Source organism: Herpailurus yagouaroundi, unplaced genomic scaffold, assembly GCF_014898765.1.
Source record: "Herpailurus yagouaroundi ecotype Mexico unplaced genomic scaffold, PumYag 28, whole genome shotgun sequence".
NCBI classification, from domain to species: Eukaryota; Metazoa; Chordata; class Mammalia; order Carnivora; family Felidae; genus Herpailurus; species Herpailurus yagouaroundi.
The window spans coordinates 131,530,152-131,555,139 of record NW_024412376.1 but is presented as its reverse complement, the minus strand read 5'-3'; positions in this window follow the sequence as shown (position 1 = coordinate 131,555,139).

Sequence of the window (24,988 nt, the reverse complement as noted above, 5' to 3'; positions counted from 1 at the left end):
CGGTCCGTGAGTTCGAGCCCCGCGTCAGGCTCTGGGCTGATGGCTCAGAGCCTGGAGCCTGTTTCCGATTCTGTGTCTCCCTCTCTCTCTGCCCCTCCCCTGTTCATGCTCTGTCTCTCTCTGTCCCAAAAATAAATAAACGTTGAAAAAAAAAAAAAGGTAATTGCATTTGAATAGTTGAATCACCTACACTGTGTCTTTTAGGTTTCTCTTCTGTTCCCTAACAATATGGGGCAAGTTAGGTATCACAACATGGATCCTTAAAACATTAATTTATTTACTCAAAAGATTATTATCTCAATAGGCAATTCAGTAAGTCTAATGTCCCAAGAAGTTCTCCAAAACTTAGAGTCCATACAATTCCAGTGATCCAACCCTAGACCATACTAGAATGATCTTCTTTTATCACTGAAAAAAATCTTCCAATGTAGATTTTTTGTTTTCTGTTGAATTAATTTATATACATATACAGTAAAACCTTGGCTTACAAACATAATTTGTTCCAGAAACATGCTTGTAATCCAAAGCACATATATATCAAAGGGAATTTCAAGAACCATTGGCTCAGTTGTGATCATGTGACATTCAGTTTCACGTACTACTCGTATTGCAAGACATAGCTCATTTATAAAGTTAAAATTTATTAGAAATGTTTGCTCATCTTGAGGAACATTTGCAGAACCAATTATTTGCAATCCAAGGTTTTACTGTAAATATTTTTTTTCACTATACTATTCTTCACCTGTGTTTGGAGTCACTCCAAGTGTAGTAATGAACAATTTGGGCTCAGTTGGATATGCTCTTTCATTTTTTCAAATTACTACTTTCATCTGGGCTCATCTGACTCGGAATCACAAGAATGCAAGCATTCTGTACTCTTCTCTCCTTTTTATCCTACCCTGATTTTCTCTAACATTGTGGTGATCTGTACATGCTCCCCTAAATGCACTGACTTAATACTTGCTATTTCTACTAGCTAAACATGATACACCATCCTTATCCAAGTCAATAGATTTCCTATTCCAAACAGACCTGCTGGAATGAATTTACTCATTTGATGTTAAAGGTATTTCAGACGACAGGAAACATTAAGTAAGACATATATTTAGGACAAATCCGCCTTCCTCAGGTCCTCAAAAAAGGGTATTTGGGATATTTGCTTTGAGATGTTCAGTTGTATGTTGATACACAGGTATCCCCTGCTTTTTGAAAGTTTCCATTCAGCCACTTAACTCTTATGAAAGACTTACATTAGTACCTGTTTTGGCTAACCAAAGGAAATCCAAAGAGGATTTTCGCTTTTATGAAAAAACGTGATGGGGCGCCTGGGTGGCGCAGTCGGTTAAGCGTCCGACTTCAGCCAGGTCACGATCTCGCGGTCCGTGGGTTCGAGCCCCGCGTCAGGCTCTGGGCTGATGGCTCAGAGCCTGGAGCCTGTTTCCGATTCTGTGTCTTCCTCTCTCTCTGCCCCTCGCCCGTTCATGCTCTGTCTCTCTCTGTCCCAAAAATAAATAAACGTTGAAAAAAAAAAAACGTGAAAACGAAAATAGCATTCACTGTTTGCAGCATACACCCTTGCGCAGCAGCAAGAGGGCCCCCCTCAGGCTCCTTCCCCGGAATTACACTCCGCATCTCAGCATCAAGCTGCAGTGGCTCTGAGCTGTGTCTGTAAGCATCCGTGCTTTATCTCCATTTATTTTGCATTTGTTAGTAAAATGTGTCCTAAGGTATCAGAAAAGGGTAAACGAGGTTATTTTTTGGGTCTGGGAAAACTCAAAAATTTTCCATGTAAATTAATGATAGTTGCTTCTTCATTTTATGCCATTTCAATTTACAAAAGTTTTCACAGAACGCTGGGCTTTTAGCTACTGGGGCAAACCTGTATAGGTATTAGGCAAAGAATCTATGGTATTTTCGCAATTCCATCCCCTCACTCCTTCCTCTGCAGTTGGAGCCCTGGGCAGTTACTCACCGGATTATGATCACAGCCTCCTAACTTGCCTCCTCATCTCCAACCTGACCTGTACTTTGTCTCTTCAGGACTTATTATCCCACATAATTCTGCATTTCTGCATTTCTGCATTTACCTATGAATAGCCCACCAGCTGCTTTTACTTTGCAGAACACATTCCCCATCCTCTTTCATGCTTCCTTGCCTTGGCCATCACAGCTCTTCTTCCTGGAATACTTGTCACCTCTCTTCTCTTCCTGGTTGAGTCCTTATGGTTCATGGATGATCTCCCTGAGAAAGCTTCCAGGCCCCTCTTGCCTCTCTGCCGGGCTGTTCTCCTATTACAACAAATGAATGGCTGCATACGACCACTTGCCATCCAGGATAACACATTATCATTTATTTCTAGAACTCTTCCACCAAGCTGTGTGTCCCTTAAAGTTAAGGTCTTTACTGTGCACACGGTATTTCTTAATGTATGTGCTATTAACAACTTTTTCGGTAGAATTATTCTTCTTTACGTGAAATGTCCATTCATGGCTCCAAGTGAATAAATCAAATTTTCAAATGCCCATTAAGTGGGTGCTATTATCCTTGGTTAAAAACCGTTATCCCACAGTCCCAATATGTAGTGTAAAGAAGGAAATTAATGAGTGTTGAAAAAGAATGGGTAAATGAATGGATTAACAATGGATGAATAAATATTCTTTCCTTAAAAGGAATTAGAATTTTCTTGTTGGTTTTCAGTAAATGAAAAATAACTTAGCTGTTTTTTGTCTCAAATATCTCCAATCACTTTGAACCAATTCTTCTTTTAGGCAATTTCTAAGTGACAACTTCTTAAATGATGCAGATGCTAATAATACAGATAATATCTTAATTATTTTAACTTCATAGTCAGATAAGTTTTTAGTTACTATAGCTCTTCTATTAACCTGAGAGCTTAGCCTACATAAATTCACAACTTTCATAAGTAAAAATTATTTTCCTTCTTATAAGATGCTGCATAACAGCCAGTTATTATTAGAATATGGCCATTCCATGAAGTCTGACATATGCCAACATTTGTTTCTAGACTTGTGAAAAAGTATTACAAATTCCAAGAGATTCATCCCTGAGATCAGTGTGTGTTGTTTTAGCAATATAGACATAATGCCCCATAGATTAAGCTTTATTAATACTTCAGAGTTTCAGACCATGTCTTCTGGTTGCATGAAAAAAATGTAGCTTTTATATGTATGTAAATAGTAGTTTTCTAGTGTTAAATAACAAAAATTAAACCATGTAAATCTTATTTATTTATTTATTTATTTGTTTGTTTGTTTGTTTATTTTGGGAGACAGCACAAGCAGGGGAGGGGCAGGGAGAGAGACAGGGAGGGAGAGAATCCCAAGCAGGCTCTATGCTCAGCACAAAGCCTGATGTGAGGCTCTATCTCACATTAATGAGATCATGACCTGAGCCCAAATCAAGAGTTGAATGCTTAACCAACTAAGCCACCCAGGCACCCCTAAACCATGTAAATTTTAAAGATCTAATTGGTTTTAGGAATCAATGCCTGAATGGGATAGCATCTTATGTAGCTAGTAGAGGTGAGCTCCAAAGTGCTATGGAAAGGGAAAGGTTTTTATTTTTTTTATTTTTTATTTTTTTTTATAAATTTTTTTTTCAACATTTATTTATTTTTGGGACAGAGAGAGACAGAGCATGAATGGGGGAGGGGCAGAGAGAGAGGGAGACACAGAACGGAAACAGGCTCCAGGCTCTGAGCCATCAGCCCAAGCCTGACGCGGGGCTCAAACTCACGGACCGCGAGATCGTGACCTGGCTGAAGTCGGACGCTTAACCGACTGCGCCACCCAGGCGCCCCAGGGAAAGGTTTTTAAAGATAGGGCACAGGGGGCACCTGGGTGGCTCAGTCAGTTTAGTGTTCAACTTCGGCTCAGGTCATGATCTCATGGTTTGTGAGTTCAAGTCCCACATCAGGCTCGCTGCTGTTGAACCCTCTGTTCCCCTCTCTTTGCCCCTCCCCAGCTTGTGGTCTTCCAAAATAAATAAATAAATATTAAAATAATAAAGGTAGGAAAAGGAAGTCATAAACAGAAAAAAAGGATTATTCAAAGGATATCACCTTCATTCGGGAACAAATGAATCTTAGTAGGAAAACTGTCTCAACTTCCTTTGGGGGGAATGAAGAAGATCCATCTGACAGATTATCATATTGGTGCTAACTAGACAATTCCTGACTGAGGGTTAAAGGTTAGATTCCTGGGGAGTTGAAACTGCAGTTCAGTGAGGTATTAAGTCTTGGTTGACTAACTTGGGGCTTTAACCTAAGTGATGCCATTTTGCCATTTTGGGTCCATGGTTTTCTTTTTAACATGAGCCAGCAGAAAATTATCACTCTCCCAGTCTCTCACTATAAAAATAAGCTTAAGCATTGTCAGTTTTAAGGGAGAAAAATAATTTCTATCAATGAAAGTTGTGACTATATGGAAGGCTTCAACCTCTTCAAACTTAGAAAACCTATATAAAATTATACATTAAGAAATTTATATATATATATACACACATCTGTATGCACTTGCCTTGGAAAGGTAAACTTTATCTTTCCTTAATTGCTTTAGAACACACACTGAAAAATACAATGAAAGTTTCAATTTAAAACATCCCTAATAGATAATGTAGCAAAAGCATTATATAAACAATCAGTACCATCCTCACTCTCCACTCCTGAATTCTCTAGGCTTCTGCAATAATTTATTTTCTTCTATACCCAATGTCTTAGCCATACTCATTCAATTCTCTCACTTTTTAGCACTGCCCTTCTCCTAAAACTCCACAGCCAGTGCTGGAAATCCAAGAATGGAAGTAGGTTACCAAGAAAGAACATGGAATATACAGTCAGAAAACTTGTTTCTGTCTTTTGCTAACAACTGATCTTTTAGCTTTAGCTTCTCCGAGTCTTTTCCTTCATCTATAAAATGAAGATAAAAGTAACTTCACCTCAGAAATCTGGAAAAGATTTGTTATGTGCAAATAACTAATCTGGGCCTAATATATTAGATTGTCACAGAAAAGTTTGCAAGTTTGCCTTTTGTCTTTCGATATTTTAACAATTGAAAGCTGGACAACAGTTCATAATTATGGTACATCTGGGTTGACCAAGTGACTTTTTTAGACCCGGACTACCTACCTTCATGTTTCTTTACCATAAGAGAGAAAGAAGGTACTAACTTGTGGATTTCACCATTTTGTGGTGAATTTCGGCTATAGTCTTCTGAACTTAATCCTACCTTACACAGAATATTTTATTTGCAGGTAACTAGACTCTCTCTTTCTTAAAATTAGCTTATTACATATACCTCCAAGCTTTATCATTCTTGTATATTCCTGATCACAGTTTAGAAAATTCCCATTTACCAAGTTAACCAGTACAAGAATCCAGAGGTCATCCTGAATTTCTCCCTCTTCACATTTGCTTCAATGTCTCACCAGAATCCAAAATTTAATTGGTCAAAATTGAACTCTTCATCCTTCTCCCAAAGATTTTCAGAATCTCCCACCTCTTTTCCCTGTGTTGGTCATCATTTACTCAGTCACCTTAGTCAGAAACTGACAATGATCCTAGGATCCTTATTCTAGTTTAATGCTTCATATGTAATCAGTGACCAAATCTAAGTGCTTCTCCTTTCTTAGCTTCTAATATCTGTTCTCTCCTTTCTTATCTTACTCTTCCAGGCTTTACCAATACCTCTGAATAGGACTCTCCCAATAGTCTCCATCAATCCAATCCTCACTGCCTTGTGTTGTCAGAGTGGTCTCCCTCAAGTGTGAATTTGGCCATATGCTAAATTGCTTGCTATTATCTGTAACACAAAGTTCACGCATCTGCTGCTTCCAGATTGTGTTCTTTCCCTCCTTCCTAAAATCTCCCAACTTTGATTCTCTTTCGTCAAACCATACCACTTACTATCCCTTTTGTAACTCCTACAGATTTTAAGATTATTTTCTCTCATCTGTTGAATATTTAAGTTTTTGGATCAAGGCTATTTTCTCAGCATAACTTCTGTCTTTGCTCTTGACAATTTCAGTATTCATGCGGATGACAATTTGATATCCGGGCCCATAAGAACTGATATCAGTTCTGATAACTGTAAACTGATATCAGTTCTTAGTGTACCAATTATATTTCTTTTTTTACACCTTTTTAGTGGTTGCCCTAGAGTTGTTTATACACACTTACAACTAATACAAATCCACTTTCAAATAATACTATACCACTTCACAGGAAATGCACATACCTTACAATAACAGAATTTTCCTAATTCCTCCCTCCTGTCCCTTATATTATTGCTGTCATTCAAAGCAATGTAATCATCAAATACGTAGTTGCTATTATTACTGCTGTTAACAGATCAATTAAGAATAAGAAAAGTAAGTTTTTATTTTACCTTCACTATGTCTTTCCTTATTTTACCTTCACTATGTCTTCCGTTATTTTTTTATGCTTATTTATTTTTGAGAGAGAGAAACAGAGTGTGACAGGGGGAGGGGCAGAGAGAGAGAAGGAGACACAGAATCTGAAACAGTCCCCAGCTTCTGAGTTGTCAGCACAGAGCCCGACGAGGGTCTCGAAGTCAAACACTTAACCGACTGAGCCACCCAGGCACCCCAATTTCTTTTTTAATGTTCATTTATTTTTGAGAGAGAAACAGGGTGTGAGTGGGGGAAGGGCAGAGAGAGAGAGGGAGTCTTCCATACTTTATGTAGATCTGAGCTTCTGACCTCTATCATTTTCCTTCTCTCTGAAGAACTTCTTTTAGGATTTCTTGCCAGGGGTGCCTGGGTGGTTCAGTCGGTTAAGTGTCCATGATCTCACGGTTCCTGAGTTCAAGTCCCCCAGCCAGCTCTGTACTGACAGCTCAGAGCCTGGAACCTGCTTTGGATTCTGTGTCTCCTTCTCTCTCTACACCTCCTCACCCCCAGTTTATGCTCAGTCTCTTTCTCTCTCTCTCAAAAATAAACGTTAAAAAATTAAAAAAATATATATATATTTCTTGTCAGACAGACCAACTGGCAACAAATTACCTGAGTTTTTGTTTATCTGCAAAAGTCTTTATTTCTCCACCTATAAGGGATAATTTCATATGCTATAGAATTCTAGACAGGAGGGTGTTTTGTTTTGTTTTGTTTTGTTTTGTTTTGTCTTCTCTCAATACTTACAAATGTCACTCCATTCTCTTCTTGTTTGCATGGTTTCTGAGAAGTTGATATAATTCTTATCTTTGCTCCAAAGATTTTTTCTTTGTCTTTGAGATTTTGCAGTTTGAGTATGATATACCTGGATAGAGTTGTTTGTTTGTTGGTTTGATGTTCTGTAAGCTTCCTGGGTCTGTGGTTTGGCATCTGACGTGAGGAAACTCTTAGCCATTATTGCCTCAAATTTTTCTTTTGTTCCTTCCCTTTTTTTTCCTTCTGGTATTTCTGTTATACATATGTAGCACCTTTCGGAGTGCAGCACCAGTTTTTGGATATTCTGTTCCATTTTTTCATCTTTTCCCCTTTGCCTTTCAGTTTTGGAAGTTTCTATTGATATATCCTCAAGTTCAGAGATTCTTTTCTCAAAGGTATTCAGTCTACTAATGAGTCCATCAAAGATATTGATTTCTGTTACCATTTATTTTATCTCTAGCACTTCCTTTTGAGTCTTTTCTTAGATTTTCCATCTCTGCTTACATCACCCATCTATGCTTGCCTATTATCCCCTTTTCCTTTAGAGCCCTTAGCATGTTAATCATAGTTCCGTTTACTTGTTAGCCTGATAATTCCAACATTCCTGCCACATTTGACTCTGGTTTTGAGCCTTGCTCTTTGCCTTCAAACTGCGTTTTTTTGCTGTTTTAGTATGCCTTGTGATTTTTTGGTTGAAATACAGAAATGACATACTGAGTAAAAAGAATTGCAGTAAATGAGCCCTTAGTAACATGGTGGTGGGGCTGTGGGGAGGGGAAGCATTGAATTTTCTTTTTTGCCTGCTCGATTCCTACAGCTAAGCAGTTGAATGTTGTTGAGAGAGTACTCATCCATGCTGACTGGTCTGACTTGTTATGACCACAAATTTCAAGTGGGTCTTTAATGCCACCCTGCATTATTCTATATTTACAGGCTCTTCTAGACAATTATTTCATAATGTTTTCCTTTCTCTTCAAATTTCTAACTGCTGTTGCTTCATCCTTCATAACTTTCAAATTGATATCTCTTGTCAGACTTCTACCTAAAATTGAATATTCACGCACCTACTCCATATCTCTGCTATGATGTCTATTATGTATCTGTAATTTATCCCAATCAAAATCCACTTCCTCCTCTTGTCCTCCAGTGTGCCTTCCTCACATCTTCTCCATCTATGTAAAGTTGCATTCTATCCTTTCAGGTGCTCAGTTTGGAAATCCTGGTCAAAATGTCTAAATGCCATCATTTATCTCCAAGATTATTGCAAAAGACTTTTAACTAGTCTGCCTGTTTCTATCTTTGTATTCCCCACAATATATTCAACACTGAAGCCAACATGACCCATTTAAAAGTTAACACTGATGGTATTACTCTTTTGCTGAAAACCTTCACCAGCCCCCCATTTCACTCAGAAAAGCCAATGTGTCCATACCTGTCTACACAGTGTGATGCTGGTAGTGCTCTGACCTCATTTGCTACCAGTCTTTCCCTTTCACCTTTTGCTCCAGTCACATTGGCCTCCTCACTCTTGACATGTTGGCATGTTCCTGCTTAAGGATGTTTGGATTTGCTATGCCTTGTGACTAGATTCTTGTGCTATCTCTCCGAATGGCATTTTCCTTAAGTTAGAAACAGTTTTTTTTTTAAGTTTATTTATTTTTGAGACAGAGAGAGACACAACATGAGCAGGGGAGGGGCAGAGAGAGAAGGAGACACAGAATCCGAAGCAGGCTCCAGCCTCTGAGCTGTCAGCACAGAGCCCCACGTGGGGCTCGAACTCACGAACTGTGAGATCATGACCTGAGCTGAAGTCGGACGCTTAACTGACTGCGCCACCCAGGTGCCCCTAGAAACAATTTTTTTAATGGGCTTTATTTTTTGGAGGAATTTTAGGTTTACATAAAAATTGAGTGGAATGTAAGTACAGTTCTCCTGTTTTTCTTTACCCAGCCCTCAGAGCTTCTCCTATTATTAAATGTGGTACATTTGTATAATTAATAGATAATATTGATATAATATAACTGGCTAAAATCCATAGTTTACATGTTTACATTAGGTTTTATTCTTTGTGTTGTAAATTTTGTGAGTTTTGAAAAATGTATGACAGGAAGGTACCATGATAGTATCATACAGAATGGTGTCATTGCCGTTAAAAATCCTTGGATTCCACTTATTCATCTCTTCCCCCTTCCACCTGAACTCCTGGCAACCACTTATCTTTTTACTTGCTTGCAAGTCTTACTTTTTCCAGATGCCATATACTTGGAATCACGCAGTGTGTCCATAGACTTTCCAGATTTTTTTTTGACTTACCAATATGCATTTAAGATTCTTCTGATGTCTTTCTATGGCTTGATAGCTCTTTCTCTTTGATCGATGATATTTCATTGCGTGGATGAACTACAGTTTGTTTATACATTTGCCTATTGAATGACATCTGGTTGCTTCCAAGTTTTGGCAATTATGAACAAAACTGCAGCAAACATTTGTTTGCAGGCTTTTGTGTGGACATAAGCTCCTAACTCCTTTGGAAAATAACCAGGAATGTCTTTGCTAGATTGTATGGTAAGAGTATGTTTAGTTGTTTAAGAAACCGTCAAATAACCTTCCAAAGTTTTCCTTAACTTTTCAAGATCTTTATTCAAATATCCCCTTCTCAGTCAAAACTTTCCTAAGGATCCTATTGAAGATTGTAAGGTATCGTACTTCAGTCATGACTTTGACACTCGCTTCTCATTGACCTTACGGCAAAGCACTAATCATTATGTAATATATCATATATCTTACTTATTGAGGTGTCCTCTCTGATCTTCTTCCAATTACACTAGAATGTAAGATCCATGAGAGTGCAGAAAATGTTCCTTTTTCTTCTTTAGAAGCCTGGAACACCTATGAGATCATAAGGGCCATTTAAAAATATTTGTTGGAAGAGATGAATAAATTTAGAACAATAAATTGTTAAGAACAGTGAAGGGTTTGAGATCTTGCCCTATTTACAAGCTGACAATTTAGTCTATTATAGTTTTACAGGTCCTGGTAGAAGAAATGAGACTTCTGGGTGATAGACAAAGGTTTTATTATTTGTGGGGCAGCACACAGTATGAGCTTCCTGTGCCTGTGGTTCCTCTTGCTCCCTGAGTCCCATGGAGACAATACTGACGAGGGCCCAGGAGGTTGTTGCACACATAGGTTTGTATCACACCTGACAAAACCCAAGATTAGACAAATCCAGTATTTTAGACTGGGCTGCAAGAAAACCTGCTAAACGTTTGCAATAGAGAAAGATACTCTCTTTATTGTACTGGGCACTAAACAAACCTTACTTCTGCTCCAAGTTTATTTGATAACATCCTTAAAAAGATAGTCTGCAACAAAGTATGTTGGTGTCTTTGTCTACAAGATGTGCTGACACACAAGAGACTTAATGTGAATTGTTAACCAATCATAAAGGCCCAGCTCATTTTTATCTTCCACACATTTTTCTACCCATCCCTGAAGGAGTACCCGGCACTCTAAGCTATTCGGAGATGTCCAAGTGAGTCGTGTTACTTCATTTCTCTCAATATCTTTGTGATGTGATATCCAAGCCTTGTATGTGTGATATTTAAGCTTCCTTTCCTTGGAAGAATTTTGGCATCCCATTTCACCTGGTGTTCCCCAATTTCTACTGGTAAGTATCTCTTCTTCTTTCAGCCTGATGTGGAATATCACTTCCTCAAAAGAAAAAAAAAATTAATACTTCATCATAGCTGTTATAGAGACTCAGAGATTATGCATCAAAGAAAATGAATTCACTTTCAAAGTTTTGTGCTTAAAAAAAAAAAAGCCTCCACTCAGTATCTTTGTATCTTTTTAATGACCACACTACTCGGGTGCCTGCATTGAGCCCTATACAAACATCTGTCACAGCACCTAAGTGTTACCTGTTTACAAATACTTCCTATTGTCAAGTGGTTCTCTCCCACTGGGTCTGGATATACTGGTGAGGCACAATATATGGTAGACATTTGCAAACTAATTATTACCAATAATAAAGTATTGGAATTTGTCTCTGCTTCATTTAAATTTTAGTGGTTTTAAGATCGTTTTTATTTATAAATGACACTTTGATTTCACTACACTCCTTTGCATGAGAAAGAAAATGGTAGAGTAATCTTCCCAAAGAAGCAAAGTGTCTAGAATATCTCGGCCCAACATCTTCCCATTTTCTTCCTCCACCATTAAGATATCTGAAAAACAGTTCTGTTCTTTTTTTATTTGCTAAATTATCTAAAAACCTATTCAGTCCTGAACTTGAAAGTTTACTATGCATGAGACACTAAATTTGCTACTAAACCAAAAATTCTTTAGTGCAATATCAAATTGGTACCAGATGTATTATTCCACTCGAAATAATTCTTAAATTTCAGCTTCTAAGAGTAATACGATGTCAGTTACAAAGTTAGGCTTCTTCCTATGCTTTGTTAAAGAAGGAAAAAAATAAAACAACAAAACAGTTGTTTTTATAACTTTGGGTCACAGCTTCTCTTAACTCACTGTGCCTTGAGAATGAAGCAATTGTGTTGTGTCTCATTGTTCAGTGTACAGAGAATGCTGGAATCTCTCTTGGGGTGAGTTAATGGCAGGCTTGAAGTTTTAATTCTCAGTTGCCTTCCTTTAATTCATTTGTTACAGTATTGCTGGAATTTTTATGTTTTTAATATTTAATAATACGAAAGCTTCTTCTTTCATATTCTCTGCAGATAGCTGTCTGGCTTTTCTGAGTATATAACCATCGTGCATTTATTGGCCCATACCCCCAAATGCAACCTGAAGATATCAAGTAAATTAAGCCATCCTGTGAGAACAAAAGAAATATGCTATGGAACTCCAAGAGCTAAAAAGGAAACCCAGTACTATTAAATGCAGTGCTTTGTCTAGAATCAATTCACATGATACCGCAGGGCATACCCTCCCAGCAGAAAGAAATAAGTAATGTAAAATGAAAATAGGATTGCATAGATTTCTTAAAGAAATGATTGTGCCCATTTACGGTAAGAATGAAAGTGTAACATACTTCTCAACATTAGTGGCCACAGTATTTAGGGGGATAAGTCACAGATATAAGTTCCTTTAGTTTGGAGGCTCATATCACAATTTATTTTGGAATTCCCAAGCTAGCATCATTGCTGCTACAGGGTGGAGGTCCAGTAACCATGAGTTAAGAGGCAATATAACGAAATGGTTAAGCTTGCAGACTTAGGGTAAAATTCCAGTAATGTATCCTACCAGTTGCATGACCTTGGACAAATTACACAATTCTTCTGAGCTTCAATATTTATATTTATTAAGTGGGGACATCAACCCATCCTTATATTCATCATCGCAACTAACATATTTTGAGATATTAGTCCATCTTACTAAGACTCTACTAAGCATTTTCTATACAGCATCTCGTACAATTCTCAGAACAATACCATGACGTGTACTGTATTGATGAGGAAACTGAGACCCAGAGCTGTGCTCAAAGTGTCACAGCTAGTAAAAAGCAAAAACTTCATTGAAAGTGATGTGTGCCTGAATTCAAAACCTGTCTCATCCAAGCTATGAGATTAAATTTAAAAAATACATCTTCAGGGAGTGTCTGGATGGCTCAATTGGTTAAGTGTCCAACTTCAGCTCAGGTCATGATCTCACAGTTCGTGAGTTTGAGACCCTCATCAGGCTTTGTGCCAACAGACAGCTCAGAGCCTGGACCTTGCTTCAGATTCTGTGTCTCCCTTTCTGTCTGACCCTCCCCCACTCACACTCTGTCTCTGTTGCTGGCCCTCTAGATCTCTCTTTCTCCCTGAAAAATAAATAAACATTAAAAAAATACATCTTCAGCTTTTTGGCACAGACAATGTCATAGAGTAAGTGCTATACTCGTTTGGGGTGATGGTGGAGTGGTCCGGAGAAACGGCCAAGAAAGAATTATTGAAGACGTCTTTGGTGCAAAAAGGATATTGTTAAAACACAGACACAGGACCCAAGGGCAGGAAGAGCTGCACTGGAGTCAAGACAGGTAAGTCATTATATACCCTCAGGTTGGGAGGGGATCAGGGATAGAGTAAGTCTCTAAGGTATTTTGGAAGCAAGGTTTCTAGGACCTTGAGGGGCTAGCTGTTGCTAGGGAAATGACATTTACTACTATTTAATAAAACCTCAGTCATGAGACCCCTCAGATGTATATCGGGGAGCCATAAGCCTGGAGTATGATTGCCAGCATATATCTTGGGGCAGTTGAGATAAAGGAAGTAGACTTACAGGATCCTCGAGGTTGGGATAATGTTAAGCTAAGATTCTCTTTTGCCCCCAGCAAGTTGTCATCACTGTGGCGGCTGAGCTTTTAGATGCAGGTCACGCTGCGGTTTCAAGGACTTGTCCATGGGCTGTAGACAGTACAGAATTTAATTTTTCATTTGCCTTAGTTTCCCACATCACCGTGGCAAACACTTAAACCCCTTTCCTTTGCTCTTGGGTAACCAGGAGTGTCCGAGGAATATCACCAATATTCCACCTGGCGGTGGGGGGGGGGGGTGTTGTTAGCCTCTATTTTGCCCTCAGCTTGCCCCATGGCTTCCTCATCACTAGATATGACCACAGCAAGTATCTACACTCAGAATTTTATGGAAGTGACAGGACAAAGGAGGGACCCGGAGAAAGCACTCAGAACTTGTTCTTCCTCCATTATCTTTAGGGACTCACACCATGAGTCACTTTCATACAGTTTTAAGACACAGAGGCTTCAAAAACACTAATGAGTATGTGTAGGAGAGACAGGAAAATAGACTTTCCTAGAGATAAATACTAAGTGAATCAGTGCCTTGGAGGAGCCAAGCAACAGTAAAATAAACGAACAAACAAATGGGGCCTTAAACTTCTTCTTAACCCCCAGTGATTTTTACTGGTCATTAGAATAGAATGTAATTGTCAGGAAGTGTGACTCCTTTGTGAATTTGCTGTAAACAATGCATGGCTTCCCACTTGCTAATCTATTTTCCTTCACCCAGCTTGTTCTCCCTCCCTTTGGTGCCGCTAAAACCTAGCCCACTCTGCTGCATTTACGGGCCCAAACCAAAGATAACAAAGTTTCAGGTCATATCTAAACCATAAGTTCATGCTTCCCCCAGATGTTCCTTTTTTTCTCAGCTCGCTCTGTGGCACATTTAGCCCTTTTAGAGAGATTTCCACCCACAGTCCCAAAGAATGAAAAGTATCCTGATGTCGAAGGAGCTTGCTGTTCAGCATAATGTCTGGTCACTGCTTCTCAGAAAGGTATGGAACAAGAAACTGCAGATGTGTGGTTTCTACATGGAGTTGGGCATTGTAAGGTGTAATGACTGTCTATAGACTGGACATAGACTGGGGTGGGGGTGGGACTGTTGACACAGCAGTAATTTATCTTCTCAAGGCTCTGGAGGTAGAAGTCTAAGATCAAGGTGCTGGAAGGTTTGGTTTCTTCTGAGGGTTCCCTCCTTGGCTTACAGATGATCAAGATTCTTTCTGTGTCTTCACACGATCTTCCTTCTGTCACAGTCTGTGTTCTCATCACCTCAACGTGACACAGCTGCATTGGCTTAGGGCTGACAAAGATTGTCTCTTGACCAAACTCTACGTACGCTCCCCTGAACTGTCTTCTCAGCTAGTTTGTGACTCTGGGGCTTCTGTGTTAGCCTCTCCATCGTCCAGTCTTAGCAAGAATATTGTATACTGGGGCACCTGGGTGGCTCAGTCGGTTGAGCATCCGACTTCAGCTCAGGTCATGATCTTGCTGTTCGTGAGTTCAAGCCCCACGTTGGGTTCTGTGCTGATAGCTCGGAGCCAGGAGCCTGCTTCAGATTCTGTGTCTCCCTCTTTCTCTGCCCCTCCCCCACTCATGCTCTGTCTCTCCCTCTCAAAACTAAACATAAACTTTTTTTAAAACATTTCCTTAAAAAAAAAAAAAGAATACTGAATCTTGTTGAATCAATTTAGCCAGAACCCCCCGCCCCCATCTTGATACCTGGTCACCCTAGATTTCTAGGTACCCTAGATACCTATAAACCTAGATGGGGTTCCACATCCTCTGTCATCCTCCAGGTGGTGTTTGATCACCTTGGCCTGCCTTCAGTAGGAATCCTAAAAGGTTGGTTTAGCCAGGTTTCCCCTTTGTCCCTGATGCTTCCTGTTGATAATTTTCCATCCACTCACATCTCACCCCCAAGCATACTGACATAATTTTAACTGAATTTTCTCTTTAAAGACCCCATCAGCCACATTGAGATTCTGGGAGTTAGGACTTCAAGATAGGAATTTTCGGGAGACACAATACAAGGCAGTGTTGTACCTCATCAGGCCCTGATTTCAGAACTGGTGCCAAAGGCTCAAGTTAGGGGCTCCCTTCCTTCTCTTCTCCCTGATTGCCTTTGGTCTAGGATTTAGGCCAGCTCCCAAGAGGTTCTTGGGGAGATAGCAAGATAGCAGGCAATAGTACTGGGTTGCATTTCGGAGCTGTTTTCTTTGGCTGCGAGCTCCTCATTTGTCAAGTGTTCACGAATACATAGTGTGATTTACTCAAACCAATAGTTTGCTTCGTTTTATTAATTTCCTTTGCAGTGATGGAACTCTAGAAGCCTGTTGATCTAATGATAGATACATTTAGAGAAAAGAGAAAACTAGCAAAGTTACTGTGGGGCTCAGTAAAGGGATCTAGGCAGAACCAATGGGCTTAAACTCATTCCCTGAAAATATCTGAGAGACGAAGAGGGAAGAGGAAAACAGAAACTGTACTTTTGTTTTCAAAATTCTTCCTTCTGAGCTTCAACAGCCATTCCCCCTAGCCCAGTGGGAACAAGCAACCCTGTGCTATGGTTGTGCCAGCTGGTTCTTGTGGTAGGACAGATGATTTGGGCAATCACTTCTCCTTAACTCAACCCACTCTTTCTTTTTTTCTTTTTTAATTTTTTTTAATCTTTATTTTTGAGAGAGAGAGAGAGAGACAAAGTGTGAGTGGGGGAGGGGCAGAGAGAGAGGGAGACACGGCATCTGAAGCAGGCTCCAGGCTCTGAGCCTGACGCGGGGCTTGAACTCATGAACTGCGAGATCATGACCTGAGCCGAAGTTGGACGCTTAACCGACTGAGCCTCCCAGGCGCCCCAACAACCCAAGCTTTCTAACTCAGGCAGGACCAGGTATCTGGGAGGCAGAATTCAAATTTCTATCCCTTTGCTACCAACCCTGATGGCAGACACGATGCCATTCCACAAGCATCACCTCCTGCATTAGCACCAGGAGGAGTCTATCTGGTTTTACAAATACTTTATTCTTGGAGATTATAGGCTTTTGTGTTTGTGACTGTATATTTACCTCTCTTACAGTTTCCAATGCTAAGACAGAATAACTGGGATTCATTTTAGTGGCTAAAAAAAAAAAAAATCTGTTCTGAGGCCAAGGGGATGTGTATTCAATAATAAATAAACAGATTTGGCAAAGAGGAAAATGATACGTTGTTGTTTGGAAGTGCTCCTAAGGGCTCAGCTCTGGGCACATTTTACAAACCAGTGATCTTGGAAGTGCGTCTGTTAAAATAAAATCTCCAGTGAGTACGGGTAAAGCTTTCCCCCTTGTTTCTTTTCAGAGGCAACATCCAGAAAGAGAGCTGGGCTCCTCTTGGACTTGCTCTAGAGCTATTTTGACAGATTTTGCTTTTATTCTCTGTAAAGTCATTGTTCTTGCCTTAATTATTATTATTATTATTTTTTTTTTTTACCGCTACGGCTTGGTATTTCTTCCTGCAGCACAGAAAACAAATTTGCAGAGAGGATGGTCCATTAATCACATTGATCCTAAGTCATTAGCAAGTGTTAACTACATAACAACAGAAAACTTAAATGTATCCTATAGCTAATCATAAAACCTCAGCAACCCTTTTTCTGACCATTGAAACTTGCTTTGTTTCTGTCATTATATAGATGTCTTATATTGCATTTGTGAAATAATTTAAGCTCTACATCTCAGCCTCCACTGATATAAATGGTTTCGGTTTCTCCTGTGGGCTATTTTCATCCATTATTTCCTTTTGCATTTGGTTATTAATATTATAGAAGTTACAGACAGCTATTCCCTGATAAAGCAAATTTTAATTTTAATAGCAGAGGTTTCACTCTATTGGGAAAACTTAATTAATCATTTAATTGTTTCAGATCAGGCAAGTCCCTCTTTCCAAAACCTCACATTGTAGAATTGAAATGAATATTAATCTCTGCCTTCTTCTATGTTAACTCCCTGAGAAAAGTCCAATTAAATAATCGTTTTGTTAAATATAAAGATATAACTGAAAATTACCAGTGGAAGCAGCCTTGAATCTGTAAATACACAAACACATATCACACACACACACACACACACACACACACACGAAACACTGGAAGAATCATAAAAGATGAAAGCAAATTTTATTCTTCATAAAAAGCATTTGAATGGTTTGCATTTTGCTGATTTTTTTCCCATGTGAAATTGATGTGGGAAACAAAGGCAGAAGAAAGAAATTAAATTTCCTTACGGCCTACAGCCCATTGGCAATTCCTTGAGACAGGCAGAGTGACCTTCTACTCAGAGCTCAGCTGCCTTGATGCTGACACTTGCTAAGGGCAAAGGCAAGCTTAGCTTAACATTATCCCTCCCCGTCTTCTCCCCAGGATCCTCTGAATCTACTTTAACATATAAAAATTCCTTTGGAAACTTCCTTTGTCTCTAACCCCCCAAAAAGATATGTTGGCAATCATACTCCAAACAAAAGAACCCCCTGGATATATATCTGAAGGGTCTCATGACTGAGGTCTTACTAAACAGTAATAAATGGCCTTTTCCTAACAACAGCTAGCCCATCAAGGTCCTGGAAATCTTGCTTCCAAAATTCCTTACAGACTTATGCTATCCCTAACCCCCTTCCAGCCTAAAGGTATATAATCAGTCACCTGTCACAACTCCAGTGTGGCTCTTTCTGCCCACAGATCCTGTCCCTGTGCTTTAATAAAACCACCTTTTTGCACCGAAGATACCTCAAGAATTCTTTCTTGGCCATCGACTCTGAACAACAACACTTCAAATCACATCAAAATGACTTTGAGTATGCTAATCACTCACCTCTGATACAAACTCAAATAAAAAGGATTGGAATGTTATATCATTCTTTTCATTTGTATCTCATTAAAGCATCTTTGATTTGATTAATTTAATATTTCATCTGTTCTTTCCTTCTTTCGTGTTTTCCCTCTCTTCATACTAGTTACATTTTTGGTTATTTTTCCTTCACTTTTGACCTTTTCTTTTTTTTCTACTCTTCTCGTTCTCCTTAAACTGTTGTGTTCTGCATTTATCTTTTTAATTCTCCCATTTGCAGTTTCTCTGTTGTACTGTCTTTTCTCAACAGTTTCTTTTTTCTCGTGCTTTCTACATATTGCTGAATTCTCCTCTCACTCTCCTTTTCCTGTCTATCATCCTATCATATAAAATAATACTAAGGTTTTATTTACTCCAGCCTCATTGTAATGCATTATTACTGCCCTTTCTCTCTCTCAGCCCTCAAATGATTATTTTTGTACTGGATTTTACAATTCATTGCTTAGGAATATAACACTGTGATAGTCAAGGATAGTGTCATTAATAAAATCTGTGTAATGTTCCAAATGTAATGAGTAGAAAGTAAATTTTGAACAATTTAGTATGGGAGCTCCCCACCCCCATAGCCAATCAGAGCCAAAGATAAATTTACCAGAAATATTTTTTTCTAGGATTCATTTTATAATTCATATTCAGTTAAGCAGCTTGGGACAAGGTCTTCTAAAATTCTTTTATTTTCAGACTTCTTTTTTTCTCTGCTCCATGAACCATGTAATAACAAAACCAAAAATCACAGAAGACCTTCTTAACAACTCAGGCACCAGCTTTACTGCAAAACAGGGAAGCCAAATTTATAAAAGAGAAAGAAAAGCAAGAAAGCAAGAAAGCAAGAGAGAAAGAAAGAGGAAAGGAGGGAGAAATGAAGGAAGAGAGAGAATCCTGTGTCTGTGAGGTAATGAAGAATTAAACTCTTCGCTAACATTGAAAGGTTTATGCCAAGAAAATTCTGAATTAGGGAAATAAGTCCTCTTTTTGTGAGTATTCACGGTTATTAAGTGTCCTCATTAGATACATTGTGGCCAATAGCAACTAGGTGAGGTCAAAATAATGGAATCCAAAGACAGGCTAAGCTTTTATTTCCTGCATGTCTCTGAACACTTTAGTCTTCTCAGATATTTTAGGTCTCTAAAATGATTGAAAGTAGCAAGCTACCAAAAACACCTGTTCTAAACACTATTAAAGCACACCTCTGGGAAATACAGCCATGGCAGTGTCTTAAATGACAAAACTATGAGGAGTCAGTACTTGTGACACCAAGGATTCTGAACACGCATGGAAGACAGTGGTCCTATCTTCCAAACTATAAAATTTTCTAGTTATTAGAAAAACACAATTATAAATCTACTTGATTAAAGAACACCCTCTTATTTCTCTCCTACATGTGATATGAAAATAACGTTAGGCATATTTTCATGGACGATTAAAAATCCCTTTAAAAACAAAAGGAGGGTCAAATTTAAACAAAAATCCTAAAAGAAAGTTTGGGTAGAGACTTTTTACTTATAAACACTAGGTTACTGGCAATTTTCTCTTCAAAGATGGATATATGCTTTTAAAAAAATGGGGCATCCAAGTGGCTCATTCGGTTGAACGTCTATCCTACTCTTGATCTTGGCTCAGGTCATGATCCCAGGATTGTGAGATCAAGCCCTTACATTGGGCTCCGTGCTCAGCATGGAGCCTTCTTGGGATTCTTTCTCTCTCCCTCTGTCCCTCCTCTACTCATGCTCTCTCTCTCTCAAAATAAATAAATAAACTTATATATATATATATATATATATATATATATATACACACACACACACACACTGGCCAGAAACATTTAGAAATTCTTTGGCATTTTATCACATAATCCAAAATTTTAGCCAGATTTTTACTATATCACTCCCACTAGGACTCTTTCCTTTTCCACTTTTTGTATTTGCTAAATGTAGTTTCAGGCATTAATAATTAATGAATTAGCTTTTTAGATGGAAATGATAATTTAGCCTTGCTGATGAGTTTTGGTAGCTTAGACTATGTATATGATCCAAAGGGGAGAAAATAGAAACCCTTTAGGGAAAATATGTTATTGAAGAGATTATTTAACATTGTGTTTATAAAACACATCATCGTTTGGGTTTTTCATGTGTTAACCGTAACTGTCATTTAAATATTGCATAGATGTGTTCAGAGATGCTCTGCCACCAGTCAGCACCAGTGCAGCATCCGTTGCAAGTTCTGGGGGCTCGTGATGATGGTTTGCTATCATCCTCAGACACAACCTTGATTCTTCTCATAAATTTTATCCTCTCTACAAACACGTTACATAAAAGTAGCTCTAAAAACTAAGATCTATCAGTTGTAGCAGAAAAAAAAACAGTACCAACAGTTTTAGGAATCTTTGGTAGACACTTTTTATTTATTTTTTATTTTTTTTCAACGTTTATTTATTTTTGGGACAGAGAGAGACAGAGCATGAACGGGGAAGGGGCAGAGAGAGAGGGAGACACAGAATCGGAAACAGGCTCCAGGCTCTGAGCCATCAGCCCAGAGCTTGACGCGGGGCTCGAACTCACGGACCGCGAGATCGTGACCTGGCTGAAGTCGGACGCTTAACCGACTATGCCACCCAGGCACCCCTAGACACTTTTTAAAGACCAAAAGATAATAAAGGTACGATGCTGGTTTTAATGGGTAGTGTTACGAGGATTTTTTTTCTTATTTTATACATAAAAAATTAAGTCTAATAATCTTGGTGTCAACAGGGGTATGTGTCAACAATGATAAATAGGATTTCATTTAAAATTACTCAGATACAGGAAAGTTGACAGGGCATGTGAGGGAGGAGGAAAGAGTTATTGACTCTGAGATGCAAAGCACAGAAGAGGAGAGATTAAAGTATAATTAAATGGAGAGTATTAGTGATATATAACATAGTTGTCTACATTTAATGTGTTTGTGCATAAATACTGGAGATAAAATGGAAGTACTATCTAAATGTATAATGCTATTAAAACAACACTGCATGTTTATATTGCTGAATCTATCTCTATATGTCTATACTTATAGTTTAAAAATTGTTAACACATCTGAAAATGAACATACAATTTTATGAAATATAGGTCTTACAAAATACATAACATTACAAATACGATATATATTTGTATTTTAGACATGTGCACAGATTAAATCTTGGACATTACACTTTATCAATTATTTTATTTTCCTATATCCTTTGAGCAGTTACGGCAAAAGAGTGGGGATAGAAATAATGATATTCCAGGAGACCACTGTCTCAGTTAGGTAAATAAGCCTCCAACTTTCTAGAAATTATGTACACAGACCTATGTTTTTCTTCCGTGATATATGAAAAAATGACAAAGCAAGCACCTTTTCCTACCCCATATTTTTGACGATAAGATGGACAAAATGAAATTACTATGTTACTAATTATGTAAATGAATTCGCTCTTCATTTGTATATTAGACAAATGATCATAAGCCTTACTCACAAAGACACTGCCAAAATACTGAAGAAATAACTCCCGAGAAACAAAAGATGTTACTAATGGCCTAGAAAAAATACTGAGAGTTACTATGTTAAAGACAAATTTGAATTAATATAGCAATGGACATGCAAATTCAAATGCAATCGGATATATTTGCCATCAGATTAGAAATAAATTCAAAATATTAGCCATGTCAAATATGGATAAATATAGATACAATTACACACAACTATAGACTCCACGGCAATTAATTTAGCATGCTATATTAAAATTGTAATTGGGTATACTCATTGACCAGAAAGCGCACATCTAAGAAGCTATTCCAAAGAAATAAAATTTGAGACTATTATTATATACACAAAAGGATATTCATGTTAGTCTTATTTGTAACAATAAATTTGAAGGTAGGCAAAATGCTCATCAATAACTTATAATAAACAATGAATTATGGAATATGATACAATCGTTAAGAATAACAAAATACAAATATATGTAAATATGTATATACAAACACAAACACACACATACAAACACACACACATAGTAGGTGCTACATGGATACAGAGCTGATAAAGAAGTTTTTGGTGCGCCTGGGTGGCTCAGTCGGTTAAGCATCTGACTCTTGAATTTGGCTCAGGTCATGACGTCATGGTCCTGAGATAGAGGCTTATGTGGGACTCTGTGCTGGGTGTGGAGGCTTCTTAAAAGTCTCTGTCTCCCTCTCCCTCTGCCCCTCCCCCACTCACATGTTCTTGACCACTCTCTCTCCCTCTAAAAAAAAAAAAAGGAAGAAGAAGAAGAAACTCATTCTGGGATTTTAGAAACATTACATATCAGGAGAAGAATAAGCACATAAATAATTATTAATATAAAGCATATGAATCTGTAATTATCATAGAGGACAAACCAGGTCCTGTGGGCATTTGCATTAGGGACAGGTTAGGTCTTGTGTTGTCAATAGGGAGGTATGAGAAAAATTTGAGACAGTTTTGAACGAACAGTTATCTCTTTTTATTTTAAGTTTATTTATTTATTTTAAAGACAGAGTAACAGTGAGCAGTGGAGGGGCAGAGAGAGACGGGGAGAGAGAGAGAGAATCCCAAGCAGGCTCCCCACTGCCAGCATAGAGCCTGATGTGGGGGTCAAAATCAAGAATGGTGAGACCGAGACCTGCCCTGAAATCAAGGGTCTGATGTTTAACCAACTGAGCCACACAGGCGCCCCAGAACAGTTATCTCTTTATGAGTACAGAAGGAAATTCCAGATGATAGCAATGATAGAAACCCAGGGTTATTTGTGAAATGATGATCAATCTAGTTTGACTACAGCCTAAGGTGTATAAAAATGGTAAGTATGGGAGCTGAAAAAGGATAAAAGGGCTTCCTGGCGCAAGACAGTGGTTAGGCATGATTGAGGGGGATAAAACAGATGCTGGCCATCCCTGGAAGCCATCCCCTGAGGGCTAACAGCCACACCTTGAGAGCCACCTCTAAGATCTAATAGAACAGGAAGCAGCTAGCCACAGAGCTGGCTCAAAAGCCAAAAAGGGACTGCCAAGAGCTGAGCATGAACCCACAAAAGGTGCAAGTTGCCCTTAAGGTCGCAATAAAACACATTAGAAACTCATAAATATACAATACACAAATAAATACAATTATAACAGAATGCATCACGGATAGGTGTATGCACAGAAACCAAAATGTTATATAACCACCAGCTGTCAATAAAAAATGTCAGTCAAAGCCAAATTTACATATACTAAAAACAGGTTTAAAAGGATGCAGCTAGCAGGGCGCCTGGGTGGCTCAGTTGGTTAAGTGTCAGACTCTTGATTTCAGTTCAGGTCATGATCCTTACTTGAAGCCCCATGTTGGGATCTGCTTTGGGGCTGGGCATAAAGCCTAGTGAAGAAAAAAAAAAAGGGGGTGCAGCGAGGGCTTCTCAGGGCCACTGACACTCTTGCTCCAGCAGTGGTCTGCTTTCTCTCTTGAAAAAGAGCTGTGCTTACCTACTGCATAAACCCTATCTCGTCATTCTGGTCTCGGGTCTCCCAATTCTTCGGTGCATCTGGGGCGAGAACTCAGTGACACGGAGATATAAAGCTTCTGTGTCTTGCCAGAGAACAACTTCAATCAGGAAACAGCAGAGAAGATACTAAGTGAGAGGAATATGTGTTGTCTTTATGCTGAGGTCATCCAAGTGATCATTCAACACTGATTGTCAATCTCAAAACCTGTAAAATGTCAGCTCTATGATTCTTCTAGACTAATGGGAATATTATATGCACAGAGAGGAAAATTAACATATAAAGCCAATAAGGTAGAGATTAATACTATGTCTCTAGCTATATGGGACTTTAATTTCTCCAAAGGGTGCAAAACTGGAAGGAGAAAGTTTCACAGATTTCTTGAGAAGAAAAGCAAGTGGTTTTACCTTATGAGCGATAATAAATGTCCTCAGAAATACTCTGGCAAAATTACTAATTATCAACTCCCTAGAGATGAAACTGATCATGTTGTAGAAATAAAAGGAAATCATGTAAATTTATGAAATGGAGGAGCATACAATTCGTTTGGATGAAAATACTAAAAGAAAATAAATACAGCTGTTACAATGAATGTTCAATAAATATACTTACTTAGAAGACTTTGTTTTAGGATTTTTTTCCCCCAAATCAGAGAAGACTTGTTTGTCTTGATGAGGCCTCAAATTGATTAGTTTTTAATAAAGCATGAATGAAAGGTTCACTTATCCAAGCAATGGATACCAGTTTAAGGAAATTCTCAGTAAAGTCCCTTTATTTTCTATTTGTGGTAACATTAAGTAATAATCAAATATTACCTACCATTTTTTCATACTTCTTCCAAGGAGTTTACAAAAGCCCAAGCAAGGACAAAGGACATACTCTAGTCACTGTTCTTTCCTTTTCAGTGACTTGTTTCCTTCCTTGTTTTCCAAAATGACAATCCTAAAGTCTAGTTACATCTTTTTCTCTATTATTTGGTGCATGAAGAAGGAGGATTCTTCTATTTGTTAACAGAGATGTTACAGAGTTGCAAGCAAGCCGAACTGTCTCTTGACTGTGAAAGATGGAAACAGTGAAGAAATATTATGCTTTATTTTGTTCTTTT